General features: G+C 44.4%; 1 protein-coding gene across 1 annotated transcript in view; it reads left to right on the forward strand.

Annotated features, from left to right (window-relative positions):
• Window positions 1-1,285: 1,285 nt before the first annotated feature.
• Window positions 1,286-14,342, forward strand: part of ANKFN1 (ankyrin repeat and fibronectin type III domain containing 1) — a 481,998-nt gene continuing 468,941 nt past the window's right edge. The window contains exon 1 of the mRNA XM_059878382.1: window positions 1,286-1,549. The gene's annotated coding sequence lies outside the window, so the exon portion shown is untranslated. The remainder of the gene's footprint in view (window positions 1,550-14,342) is intronic.

Below are 14,342 nucleotides of genomic sequence, written 5' to 3' on the forward strand. Positions count from 1 at the left end.
GGGCAGCAGTGGAGATGCAAACATAGAGAAGAGACTTGTGCACACAGAGGAGAAGGAGAAGGTGGGATGAGTTGGGAGAGTACCATTGAAACATACATATTGCCATATGCAAAATTAGACAGCCAATGGGAATTTCCTGTATGATGCAGGAAGCTCAAATTCAGTGCTCTGTGCCAACCTAGAGGGGTGGGACGAAGTTTCAAGAGGGAGGGGATATACGTATACTTATGGCTGATTCATGTTGACATATGGCAGAACCCAACACAATATCGTAAGGCAGCTATCCTCCAATTAAAAATACATACATTTAAAAGTTTTCCTGCTTAAATATTCATCCCTTGCCCTAATAAAAGAACTACCCTTTCCTTGACAGGGAGCCATGGCTTTGGGAAAAGACTCCCCATGACCTCCTTATTTGCTGCAAATGAAAGCTTCATTTTGTGTGATAATTTTCCTTGGTGTTGTCTCTGACTAAAAACTCACCAAGAAGCAGATCCCCTTTGGATTGGTAACGACAGCAGTGAAAGGCAGTGGCTTGCCCTCGCCAAGCAATTTTTATCAGTGGCTCCCTTTCCCTTATCTGAAAAACGGACATGCTGGCATCTGACAGGCTTGAGACCTGAAAATCAGAGCTAACCTAAATCTGTTTCCTCTGAGGAAGGAAGTGATTATGTGGACCTTTGGGATTGTCCTGATGTTTTATAATATGCACACAAAGTTCTTTATTAAGAGATGAGGAGTTATTGAAGTGAAGAAATACTACTACTGTGCAAGGGATCTTTATTTCTCTTATGGGTGCCTACCTTGCACTGAACTTGTTAATCTATATATACCGTCTCACTCCCTGCACATTTCCTACAGGGTACGTATAGGTAACTCGAATGTGAAGCTGAAGAGACTCATAGAGGAAAAGGACTTTGCCCAAATTCACACAGCTGACAAGTGATGGATCTCACATTTGTACTTGTCTTTTAGACAGACTTTCTACTTTTAACCACCAAATTATATTGCCCCCTGATTGATTTCACCCATATTGAGCACGCCCGAGGTTTGCAGGGTCCTTCTGCGACACCAGGCTTTATAATGCCCATAAGGCTTCACTTGGAGACATTCTGGAAGCTGTAAGTTCATAAATAATGTCTCTTCCACTTGGTCAGACTTGCAGTGCCAGTGGAAGACAGATGATCCTCGGCTGTACATGGTATCCCTGCAAGCTAACACGTTACTTCGTAGTCTTGGGTTGCCATCCCCTGGAGTGTTTTGATGCGATCAGTTGTCAGTTTCAGGTCTGTTGTTTCTCTCAGCAGAAGCCCAGCCAGTGGAAGATGACAGCCCCAAAGCCCTGCCTGTGTTAGGGGAGCTATCGAAGTCGGATAATGACATAAGCGAGTCGGTGTTCATCTGGGGAACCTCAGACAAAGCAGCCCAGAGAAAAACCATCTCTGTCGATGAAGGTTTGTTTCACTTGCAACAGGAAAAGCAGCAGCAGCAGCATCCGGAGCCGGTACTCAGGCTGGGGAGAGGGAAAGGGAAGCTGAAGCTGCCACATGTGAGTAGCATTTTGCGCTTTCTCTGCAGCTGGGAAAGGAACGCTGGGGAGGGGGCTTGGCTGTGAGGCGGGCGTGCATGTGTGCGTTGGGGCTCTCTGTATGGCTGAGGGTGGGAGATGGTTTACACAATTAACAAGTCCCTTGGGGATCTGCTCTCCTCTGCCAAAGGAGGTGCAAGAGTGGGCTCACACGCACTTGCATTTTCTCCGCTGATCATAACACACGTAAGCAGCAGGTGGGGATTGTTTTCTTTTGGTTTTCATTTTTTCTTTCCTCTTCTCCATTCTTGAGAGTGGGTTACACAGCAGAAAGCGCAGCCTGAAAGAGGATTCCTGAGTGGAAGGACTCTTTTCTTTCCCAAGAGGTTTTCTTTCCCAAGTTTCTTTAGCAGGTGTGCAGATCTCCATTCCTTTGCCCCTGAGCTGCTCTTTGGTAGGGGTGTTTACTCCCTGCTAACCACAAAGCAGCCAGGGTGACTTTTGCATCTCTCTCAGCCAGAGTTGTCTGCAATAAACAGCACCAGATCTGACACAATTTAACCTCTCAGGTGTACTGTTCAAAGAGTTTAGTGAGCAAAGCCCTGGGATGGGAAACATGGGATGTACTTCATGCTTCTGCTCAGCAGGTCTCTCAAGGCTGACAGCATGGATCTTGAACTTTGGGAAAGTTTTTTGTTTGCTTGTTTAGCCAAGCTCTGACATTTACTGTGAACATGGGATTGAGTGATGCTGAAAAGGGGCAGGAGAGAATGCTGTTGCTTTAAAGCCCTCGTACAGCAGGTTGTTGCAGCATCAGGAACTGGTTAATGTCTTTGGGTTACTGTTACTGATGCTAAATAATGTGTGGAGCCAAAGCACACCTGGGCATGATGTATTCTGGTTATGGGAGGACACAGGTGCTTGTGTGCAGTTTGTTTTCTCATCCCTGCTTCCTTCTTTCTCTCTTTAGAAGGTTTGATGTGGCTGCGCCTGTCATGCTGAGTGTTTGTATGTTTGAGTATCTACAGTAAATACATACAAGTTCATCCTCCCTAGGAGGGGGGAGGGGGGAGGAGGGACACAGCATCGCCTATCCTAAACACAGGCTTTGAGCAGCTGTGCATGATGAAGGGAGAAGAGTCAGAGACGCTTCACACTGGGGCTTGGTCGGGAGGAGAGCAGTCAGTGATGCTTGAGTGAAGAACTGAGTGCCCTAGCGCTGGAGGGCCAGGGCCCAGCTCCTGAGTTGCCGTGGGGTGTTGGTGGTGAACGAACCATGGGATGAGTTTCTTGGGGAGTCCTCTCACCCAGGCCACGCTTTCTGACCTTTCCCACACTTTGGCTCCCCGAGGAAAAAGACAAGGTGACTCAAAGCTGGGGATTAATGGCTTAGAGGGGCTCGAGTGGCCATCCCAGTGGAGAGGGTCCACTAGGTGGGACATCATGCTATTTGGAACCCTTCCATGGCGCAGTGGTATGCCTTGGCATCCAAGTTGGGAGAATCTAATTTAAGCAACCAAGGAAGGCCAAGGAAATGAGGCAAAATGAGCACCCTGATGTCTATGCTTTGTTATTATTTATTTTTGCTATCACTGAGGAAACATTAAAAAGTGGGGTTTCCTTTAAGATTTTTTTTCCTGAACTCAACTTTTTATCACCTCTGGTTCTTCTCTGTGCTCTCAGGCTTTGTCCAAGCATGCATTTTGACACAATTGTAACTACAGTCTAGATATGTTCATTTATACTGTTTGTTTCCAAGTATTATTCCATAAACACTTCCCCATCTTCCAGTACAGTTTCACACAGATGGCTAATTGTGGCCGGATTAAATGGATTAATCTGTTAAGTGGATCTGCCATGATCTGTTTCAGCAATTGTTGACTGTTTAAATTGCTTCTAGTTTTCCCATCATTATAATACCACTCTGAATATGTTCTGTGCATAAAGCAGTTTTACTTCTCTTTCTTAAAAAAATTGGTTGAGGATGAATTCCCAACAGTGATATTAGTGAGGCAAAAAATATGAACATTTTAGTGGCTTTTCCTGCCTATTACCAAACTGTTCTCTGAAATATATTTCCATTGCCCCAAATCATCTGTAAATATCAATTGATCTAGAGTCTTATGTACATTAGATTCCCACCCCCTCTAAATTAGGAACTGTAAAAAGTTTCCTAAGGTTGGTTTTTTCAGAGTTTGCTTTTTTTTTTTTTTTGGAGTTTGTTTTGAGTCCTATTAAGCCAGGCAGTGCAGGGCTTCCCTAGAGCAACTCAGCTCTGTCACCGACCCCCGTGAGCACCCAAGTTCACAGCCTCCCCTTTTTGTCTCTGTGGGGGTGAAGAAGGGGTGGGCAGAAGCCCTCCATCCTGTACCAAGAGTTCCTGAGAAAGATGAACAGCGGTCACAGTTTGGGGGTGGGAGAAGCCAGCTCAGGATTCCCTTTAAGCCCTGGAACTCAAGGCTGTCAGGCTCCTCAGCCCTTCCCACCTCCTCCCCAACCCCATCAGAGCCAGGGAAGTGGCAGAATCCTGGATTCTCAGGATGTGAGATGAAGGCCTGACTGAGAAGGGGGAAGGGGGCCCTTGGGAAGATGAGGACTGGCTAAGCTTGTTGGGAAAGAAAGGAGAATATTTGAAGGTCTCCACTCCTGGGAGTACTTCTCCGGAATGTACGTGCTTTAATGACGGGAGCCAGACAGGGCTGAATGTCAACTCTGATCAAATTAAGAGCAGTTGGAACACTCCTTTCTCAGTGCTTACCTCCCATAAGGACAATTTTACCAACAATTTATTTTTTCTTTTATGTTGCCCATGTATCTGGTCAATCTGGAGATTAATCAGTGCTATTCTGACCTCCTGTGTAGCTTCCCATAAATCGCTTCAGTGCTAATCTCTTTTGTTCATTTTGTAATTATTTGTGCAAAGGCCAAAAGTACCCAGTGGGAGCCATGCAGAAACTGAGCATGTATTTGCCCATCCTGACCTATGCAAGGAGAAACTGACAGTGTCGTGGGAGTGGGAATTTCCTGCCCACAGATAAGTGGGTTTGATAAATGTGGGGGTTTTAGAAGCGCTACTAACTCAGTGCGTGAGGGCTTAATACAGGCAGTACTGCGTCACAAAACTGATGAGCCACTGGCATGTCAGAGTTGAAGGAGAGGTGATGGAACAGAGACCTGAGAAGAAAAGGAGGCTTTGCTGCTTCAGATGCTGGACAGGAGGAAGAAATGGTGTGCTCACGGTCTTTATTCTGGGGAGAATAAAGCTTTGGTCTGCTAAGGAGAGGACAAGAAGCTTTTCAATTGTAGCACATGTATTTAAGAGAGACATCAATAAGGACTTCCTATGTGATAACACTCTTTATTCTTTCCTGTATTATTGGTTGAAGGTCTAACTTTCCTACAGGCTTATACTCTGGGAAAGCAAGCGTAGTATCTGCTTAATTCCTGCTACAAACACGTTTCTCTATGGTTTGTCATATATGATAGGACAGGCTTTAAGGGTGCATCTACATCAGTGCTTTTAATCCTATGCAATGTTTACTATTATTAGTCCCATTTTATCTATTTGAAAACTAAGAGACAAGGAGGTTATAATGGAGGATGTGTGGGGTCAAGGCTCAGAAGGAAAGAGCATTGAAACAGAAGAAGAGTCTCAGGCCACTTGAAAGTATCAAGACCACAACATGAGCCCAAGAAGTTGAGGTCCAGAGTTTGTGTTCTTGATCCTCAAGTCATTCCCATGGGAATGATTGAAAATCTAAGAGAATGTTAAAACAAGCCAGTGCAGCTAAAATGAGCTATAATAATAATAACAAAGATGATGGAGATTTTTATAACCAAGCCACTATTTAATATACATCAGTCCCTTTTGTCCCAGCTGGTAAAGAATCTGCCTGCAATGCGGGAGACCTGGGTTTGATCCCTGGGTTGGGAAGATTCCCTAGAGAAGGGAATGACTACGCATTCTGTATTCTGGCCTGGAGAATTCCATGGACTATATAGTCCATGGGATCGCAAAGAGTCATACACAACTGAGCAACTTTCACTTTCAAGCCTATCTAGCTCAGGATTCTGTGTAGAATAAACTCTGACACTTAGGCTTTCCCTGATAGTTCCACTGGTAAAGTATCCGTCTGCAATGCAGGAGACCCTGGTTCAATTCCTGGATTGGGAAGATCCACTGGAGAAGGGATAGGCTACCCACTCCAGTATTCTTGGGCTTCCCTGGTGGCTCAGCTGGTAAAGAATCCACCTGCGATGTGGGAGATCTGGATTCAATCCCTGGGTTGGGAAGATTCCCTGGAGAAGGGAATGGCTACCCACTCCAGTATTCTGGCCTGGAGAATCCCATGGACTCACAAAGAGTCCATGGGGTCTCAAAGAGTTGGACATGCCTGAGTGACTTTCACACTCTCACTTAGTCCCTTTTACCAATGTTTTGTTTGTGCATTTTGAGTTAATTCTCACAATAGCTGTATAGGATGACCACTATCCTTATCTCTACTTCACCAGTGAAGAAACTCAGGCTCCAAGATGTTATATAACTTCCCCAAGGTCACAGAGCCTCCCTCTGACATCTGTTAAAACTGATGTACCAACTAGTAAGCACTGGATTGGGGCCAGAGCACCCACAACCAAAGGGCTCCTGAGGCAGGGGAGGTGGGCTCCCAGGCCTCCTCTCATCTCTGGGTTTAGAATCCTGGGATGGCTTCTAGAACCACCTCCCATGATGCTGCACAAAAACTTAGGTCTCAGCCCATGCCTGCACTGCCTCAAAGGCAAGTTCCTTTCCTTTTTTAAACTTTTTTATTTTGTATTAGGCACAGCTGATTAACAACACTGAGATAGTGTCAGGTGAACAGCGAAGGGATTCCACCTGACATGTACATGTATCGGTTCTCCCCCAAAGTCTCCTCCCATCCAGGCTGTCAAAGGCAAGTTTCTAAAGCAAGAAGCCTCTGAAAAAAAGTATCATGTTAAAGGAAGCCATTGGTACACTTGCAAGGAAAAGACTAGAATCCCAGGAGGGAATCTGCCATTATTCAGTGTTCCAGACCAGGGGTATCAGTCCATGGCCTGTCAGGAACGGGGCCACACAGCAGGAGGCGAGCGGCAGGCAAGCCGGTGAAGAAGCTTGTTCTGTATTTGCAGCCACTCCCCACTGCTCACATTGCCATCTGAGCTCCCTCCTGACAGAGCAGCAGCAGCAATAGATTCTCATAAGAGCTGGAACCCTGATGTGAAGTGTGCATGTGAGGGATCTAGACTGAGATCTCCTGATAATGTTCTAATGCCTGAAGATCTAAGGTGGAGCCAGGGTGGTGATGCTACAGATTATCATTAGCAGAGAGGTTTGACCGCACAACTGCTGCTGCTGCTACTAAGTTGCTTCAGTCGTGTCCGACTCTGTGCGACCCCAGAGATGGCAGCCCACCAGGCTCCCCCGTCCCTGGGATTCTCCAGGCAAGAACACTGGAGTGGGTTGCCATTTCCTTCTCCAGTGCATGAAAGTGAAAAGTGAAAGTGAAGTCGCTTAGTCGTGTCCAACTCTTCATGACCCCATGGACTGCAGCCCACCAGGCTCCTCCATCCATGGGGTTTTCCAGGCAAGAGCACTGGAGTGGGGTGCCATCGCCTTGACTGCACAGGGACCATAATAAATCAATTGGTTGGACTCGTATCGAAACCCTATCAGTGTGTTTAAGCTATCAGTGACAATTAAGCTCCATTTGGTGGCAGGCTTTACAGTGGCAGGTGAGTTGATGTACTTCAGTTATAAAGTGCACAACCAGTGTAAACCTCTCGAATCATCCTGAAACCATCCCCACCCCTCCCAGGTCCATGGAAGAACCGTTTTCCACAAAACTGGTCTCTGGTGCTGAAAAGGTTGGGAACTGCTGCTCTACACATGCATTGTCCACTATGGTAGCCATTAGCCACAACTTAGCATAGATCGCTGGACCTGTGCTGAGTTTTCAAACTCAACTATGCTGTGTTAACTATGCATCAGATCTCAGTGGCTTAGTATTAGAAAGTATAGGCTATGCCAATACATTTGTATTGATTACAGGTTGAAATGATAATGTTTTGGATATAATGGGTTACATATATTAAGAATATATTTTATTAATTATATCTTAATAAAATATATCCTTAATATATTATTTTTCTATATCAAATATGTTTACATTTTATATAGAAATAAAATATAAATAAAATATATTCTATATTCTTAGAATTCTTAATAATTTTACCTCTTTAAAAGGTAAAGACCTTTTTTTAAAATTGTGGTAAAATATACATAACATAAAATTGACCATCTTAACCATTTTTCAGGGTACAGCTCAGTAATGTTAAGTATATTTTCATTGTTTTGTGACCAGTCTCCAGAACTCTTTTGATCCTGCAAGGTTGGTACTCTGTACCCATTCAACAACTTCCCGTTCCCCCTTCCTGCAGCCCCTAGCAACCATTCTTCTACTTTCTGTCTCTATGAATTTGATCACACTAGGTACCTCGTATGAGTGGAATCATACAGTATTTGTCCTTTTGTGACTGATATTTCATTTAGCATAAGGCCCTCAAGGTTCATCCATGTTATTCCATATGTCAGAATGCCCTTCCTTTTTAAGACTGAATAGCATTCCACTGTGTGTATCTACCACATTTTGTTTATTTGTTAATAAACACATATTTTGTTTTCAGCTCTTTTTACTTTTTCTCAGTGTGGCTTCTACAGCTTTTAAAATCGCATCTGTGCCTTATATTTGCACTTTATGTGACATTTCTATTAGACAATGCTGCTCTGAATTTTTCTCTTTCCTTGATGTCTCCTGCTTCTCACCTCCGTCTCTATCCTTCCCCAGATGTTAGTTTGGCCTCCTTCTTCCCCCTTCCCTGAGACCTGAGCCCAGAATATTGACTCTGATTAAGTACTTCCTTTTATAAGGATCTTTGAAAGGCTGTCACGTTCAGCAAAGTTTTCTGTAATTGAGTGAAACTGTGACATAGCCCAAGATAGCTTTCTCCGTAATACATAAGTAGAAAGCTCAATAAATTGGGACCGAAAGGAAAAGCTTTTGAAGTGATTTGATGTTTTAAGTCAACAGCTTTCCTCAGCTCCCAGTCTGAATTTTATTAACCATAAAGCAAAGAATATAAAACCCATAAAGCATAAATTCCCAGCACAGATTGACACCAGTCTCTCACTTCTGAAATACAGGTTTTATAGAAAGACCTGGGTATCTGGAGTTTCAAGGCATTGGAATGTTGTCAGTGTCTTTTAAATTTCCTATCACTGATTGTATACAATTCAAAAGCCTTGAAAGTGAAAGTCGCTCAGTCATGTTTGACTCTTTGCGACCCCATGGACTATACAGTCCATGGTCTTCAGACCAGAATCCTGGAGTGGATGGCTCTTCTTGTCTCCAGGGAATCTTCCCAACCCAGGATCTGAACTCAGGTCTTCCACACGGCAGGCAGATTATTTATCAGCTGAACCAAAAGGGAAGACCAAGAATACTGGAGTGGGTAACTTGTTCTTTCTCCAGTGGATCTTCCCAACCCAGGAATTGAACCAGGGTCTCCTGAATTGCAGATGGATTCTTTAGCAGTTGAGCCACCAGGCAAGCCCTTAAAAGCCTAAAGCCTTTCAACTTTCCAGTTTCTTTTCCCACCACTGCCTGCATGCTCCTCCATAAGATAATTTAGTCCCCAAATGTGCAGTGCACTCCATGGCCTCCCAGATTTGATGTGTTCTTACTTTATTTAGCCTGGGAGACCCCACCCCATGCATATACCCCTGGAGAAACCTTACTCATTCTTCAGGACAAAGTTCAAAGGTCACCATCTCTGTGAAGCGTCCCTTTACCCCAGTGCCCATGAGGGTCCCAGAAAGAAACAGATGGCACATCCAATGAGTGGTTAAAGGATGTCACACAATGGAGCTGTTACAGAGCTGTGGCAAGGTCAAGGGAAGCCAGGAGGGGATGGTGAAGGGGCCCAAGGCTAGTGTCCACTAGAATCAGGAGAGAAAAAAATAGTTCCCAGAACTTGACCAGATTCCTAAGAGGAGCTTCTAGACAGAAGCCGTGGTTTCTCCTGGAACAGAGCTGCCCCTGCCAACCTGCAGGATGACAGAAAAGGAGCTCTCTGCTCCACGCTCAGATGTTCTAACATCAACCGAACCTGTCTAGAAGCCAGAAGGCATGAGTGGCCAGAGAACGCAGCTCACGGACAATGCCTCTGAGAGCACAGGGCAGGTGGAAAGGAGGGAGGGTGTGTCCAGAAGGTTCAATAGAAACGAGCTAGCACAAGCCCTTACACCATCTCCGGAACGCCCCACAGTTCCCTAGCCTCCTAAGTGGAACTGTTTATGCCATAAGATAACGCTGGTCATATTGTATTCGTATCGTCCAATTCACTGTTTTTTCCGCACCTATGCAGGAGACAATGAGCTCTTTCAAGGTCAAACTCATTCTTCACATTCATATATATAAGCCCAACACTGAGCAAAGTACATGGAAGGAAGCAGATACTAAATAAATACGGAGTGAATGAATGTGTTTATCACATGTTCTTCCCTAAGCCCTAATTGATCCAAAATCACTGCAGATGGTGATTGCAGCCATGAAATTAAAAGACGCTTACACCTTGGAAGGAAAGTTATGACCAACCTAGACAGCATATTAAAAAGCGGAGACATTACTTTGCCAACAAAGATCCATCTAGTCAAGGCTATAGTTTTTCCAGTGGTCATGTATGGATATAAGGGTTGGACTATAAAGAAAGCTGAGCACCAAAGCATTGATGCTTTTGAACTGTGGTGTTGGAGAAGACTCCTGAGAGTCCCTTGGACTGTAAGAGATCCAACCAGTCCATCCTAAAGGAGATCAGTCCTGGGTGTTCATTGGAAGGACTGATGTTGAAGCTGAAACTCCAATACTTTGGCCACCTGATGTGAAGAGCTAACTCATTTGAAAAGACCCTGATGCTGGGAAAGATTGAGGGCAGGAGGAGAAGGGGACAAGAGAGGATGAGATGGTTAGATGGCTTCACTGACTTGAGGGACATGGGTTTGGGTGGACTCTGGGAGTTGGTGATGCACAGGGAGGCCTGGCATGCTGTGGTTCATGGGGTTGCAAGGAGTCGGACACGACTGAGAGACTGAACTGAACTAAACTGATGAACTATAGTGATTCTAGGTTAGTGTTAGTCACTGAGTCATGTCCAACTCTTTGCAACCCCATGGACAGCAGCCTGCCAGGCTTCTCTGTCCATAGAATTCTCCAGGCAAGAATACTGGAATGGGTTGCCATTTCCTTCTCCAGATTCTAGGTTGGGAACTTCTTAATTAATTGCATACATAGGATTAATATAAGTTAATTCAATATACTTTGGATCCCAGCTAGGGAGCAAAGATGATTTGAATACATGATACTCAGTGCCTCATTATGCTGTAATTGGTGCCGTATTTAATAGTGAGGAACTAAAGAACGTAAATGGTAAGAATCGGCAGTAAGTCAGATCAACCATGAGAATAAATGCTTGTGAAGGTGCCCAGGAGAAATCTACTATAATAGGGTTTAGGGTTAGACATATATATGAATATATATATTATATTAAAGAGATCATGAATAAATATATATATGTATCTCCAGTTAAAGAGGCCATGAATAAAAGGCACATGCTATTATATATACATATCTATTGTAATAAAATGTGCCTTTAATTGGATTTTCATATAAATTTCACAGTTTGGAGAAAGAAACTAGAGGATTTAATGCTTTGAAACTAAAGTGACTGGGATGAGAGTTGGGTGTACAGGGAGAAACACCAACCAGGGCAAGGGAAGGCAGCGGTAGGCTAAGCAGAGGCTGGCAAGTGGACTGAGGGCAAATTCGAGGCTGAGGCTAACGGCCAGGGCTGTTGCTCCAGGGATGAGGGTTTACGAGGCTGACTGGATTCCTAACCAAACCCACGGGTGAAGACCCGTCTCTGAACTGTGTCAGTGTATTTCGGTTAGCTCATTCCACTGGATTAATCCTAACCTGAAGTTTGGAGGCTGCACTGGTTTCCTGGTGCTGCCATAACAAACTGCCGCAGACTGGGTGGCAGATGAGAGATGTATTCTCTCCAGTTCTGCAGGCCAGAATCCGGAAAGGAAGGTGTCCGCAGGGCCATCCTCTCTTGAAGGTTCTAGGGGAGATTCCTGCTCTGCCTCTTTCAGCCTCTGGTGGCTCTGCACTGTCCTTGGCTTGGGACATAAGTCTAGTCCCCTGTCTCTGTCTTTAATGGCCTTTTCCCCTCTGCGTCTCCTCTGTGTCTGCATGCCTCAAATCTCCCTTTTCTTTCTCTTTAAGGACACTATTTATTGGATTTAGGGCACATTCTAAATCCACAATGATCTCATCTGGAGATTCTTAATTATAGCTGCTAAGATCTTGTTCCTAATTAAGGTCACATCACAAATACTGAGGGTTTGGAAATGGACATCTCTCTTGGAGACTACTTAAACCCACTAAACGAACTTAAACCCACTTAAACTACTGACTAAGCACTAGTTCTGCTTAGTCAGCTCCTTTCCAAAGCCAAGCCCTTCTCCCAAATCCATATTGTCTCATCTTGAACCTATGATCTTTTTCTCAACCATTATTTCCACTTTCTCTTTTGATTATTTTTTAAATGTTCTTTCCCCCATGGAATGTGCCTTTCATTTTATTTTTGACCCTGCCACATGGTATGCAGGATCTTAGTTCCCCAACCAGGGATCGAACCCCATCCTCTGCATTGGAAGCGTGGAGTCTTAACCACTGGACCACCAGAGAAGTCTCTCTTTTGCATCTGTAATATTTTCACCTTGATCCTTCCCTTCAGGGTACAAATATGGTTAGTTCCTTCCTAACCAGAAACAAACCACCTTCTCTCTGCCTGATTCTATCTTCAGAATTGAAACTCTTTTCCAATACCATCACACCTCACAAAAGCCCCTGTCCCCACCACCAATCCAAGGTAGGACCTCTCTTTTTTTTTTTTTAACTTCACAATATTGTATTAGTTTTGCCATTTATCAACATGAATCCGCCACAGGTATACACGTGTTCCCCATCCTGAACCCTCCTCCCTCCTCCCTCCCCATACCATCCCTCTGGGTCGTCCCAGTGCACCAGCCCCAAGCATCCAGTATCGTGCATTGAACCTGGACTGGCAACTTGTTTCATATATGATATTATACATGTTTCAATGCCATCCTCCCAAATCATCCCACCCCCTCCCTCTCCCACAGAGTCCAAAACACTGTTCTATACATTAGTGACTCTTTTGCTGTCTCGTAACAATTCAGGGTTATTGTTACCATCTTTCTAAATTCCATATATATGTGTTAGTATACTGTATTGGCGGAGAAGGAAATGGCACCCCACTCCAGTACTCTTGCCTGGAAAATCCCATGGATGGAGGAGCCTGGTAGGCTACAGTCCATGGGGTCGCTAAGAGTTGGACAAGACTGAGCAACTTCCCTTTCACTTTTCACTTTCATGCATTGGAGAAGAAAATGGCAACCCACTCCAGTGTTCTTGCCTGGAGAATCCCAGGGACGGGAGAGCCTGGTAGTCTGCCGTCTATGGGGTCGCACAGAGTCGGACATGACTGAAGCGACTTAGCAGCAGCAGCAGCAGCATACTGTATTGGTGTTTTTCTTTCTGGCTTACTTCACTCTGTATAATAGGCTCCAGTTTCATCCACCTCATTAGAACTGATTCAAATGCATTCTTTTTAATGGCTGAGTAATACTCCATTGTGTATACGTACCACAGCTTTCTTATCCATTCATCTTCTGATGGGCATCTAGGTTGCTTCCATGTCCTGACCTCTCTTTTAAGTCTCAGACATTTCTGGGCTTTTGCTCTCATTATGCAAAGCACCTTTCTAAAGTCACTGGGAAAGTTCAGGTTGCCCAACCTTTAAACTCGGGCTCTCTTCGTTCCTTCTGACCCGGCTGGAATGTCTAATTCTCTTGGCCATCTCTTCCGGCTTGGAGTTTCTCTCATACCTCAAGGTAAGTCAGGGCTTGCTGGAAAAAATCCTTCCCTTTTTTCTGCATGGGTTGACATTTCTTTAAAAAAATCTACTTAAAGAAAAATAACATTTCTGACCACCTGTCAAAGGTGGCTTTGTTACAGCACCAAACTTGGGTCCACTTGCCCTCACTCAGTAAAACCAACATACTAACATCAGATCATGGTGAAAGAAAGCATGGCATTTGTTGCAGAGCACCAAGCAAGGAGAAAGGGCAGCTCCTGCTCAGAAGATGTGGAAGGCAGTGTGAGGGAGGGGGCTTCAGAGTGTGTGATCCAATCCTGCACAGTTCTCTGATGAGTTGACATAACGGTGAGGTTTCAAGCACATTGACATTCAAATTTCAACTAGTCTAGGGTCCATGTGCTTGTGGTCAGTAGCTTTTATCTTGGGTGGGACTCTGCTCCCTTAAAAACAACTTCAGAATGTGTGTCAGGCCTTTATCTCTATCTTTCAGAGAACTGGGAGCTTGGTGATTCTGCTGTGTGGTGGATTTATAGTCTAAATTGTTACCAGTTTCCTGGTCCAACAGCTATTCTTTGTTTCTGTATCTCCATATTTCCTAATCATCAACTGTTGTGTCAGCCTTTTGAGACTCAAGGGAGGCCTGGGAGACGAAAGCAAAAGCCTTTTACTTCAAAGGACGGGGACGCAGGGCTTGTATACAGGTTTAGTTTCTTATTTTTAAATAAACGGATACTTACTACAACCAAAAAATATCATTACCATTTCCAATGTG

The sequence above is a fragment of the Bos taurus genome, chromosome 19 (genome assembly GCF_002263795.3).
Source record: "Bos taurus isolate L1 Dominette 01449 registration number 42190680 breed Hereford chromosome 19, ARS-UCD2.0, whole genome shotgun sequence".
NCBI classification, from domain to species: domain Eukaryota; kingdom Metazoa; phylum Chordata; class Mammalia; order Artiodactyla; family Bovidae; genus Bos; species Bos taurus.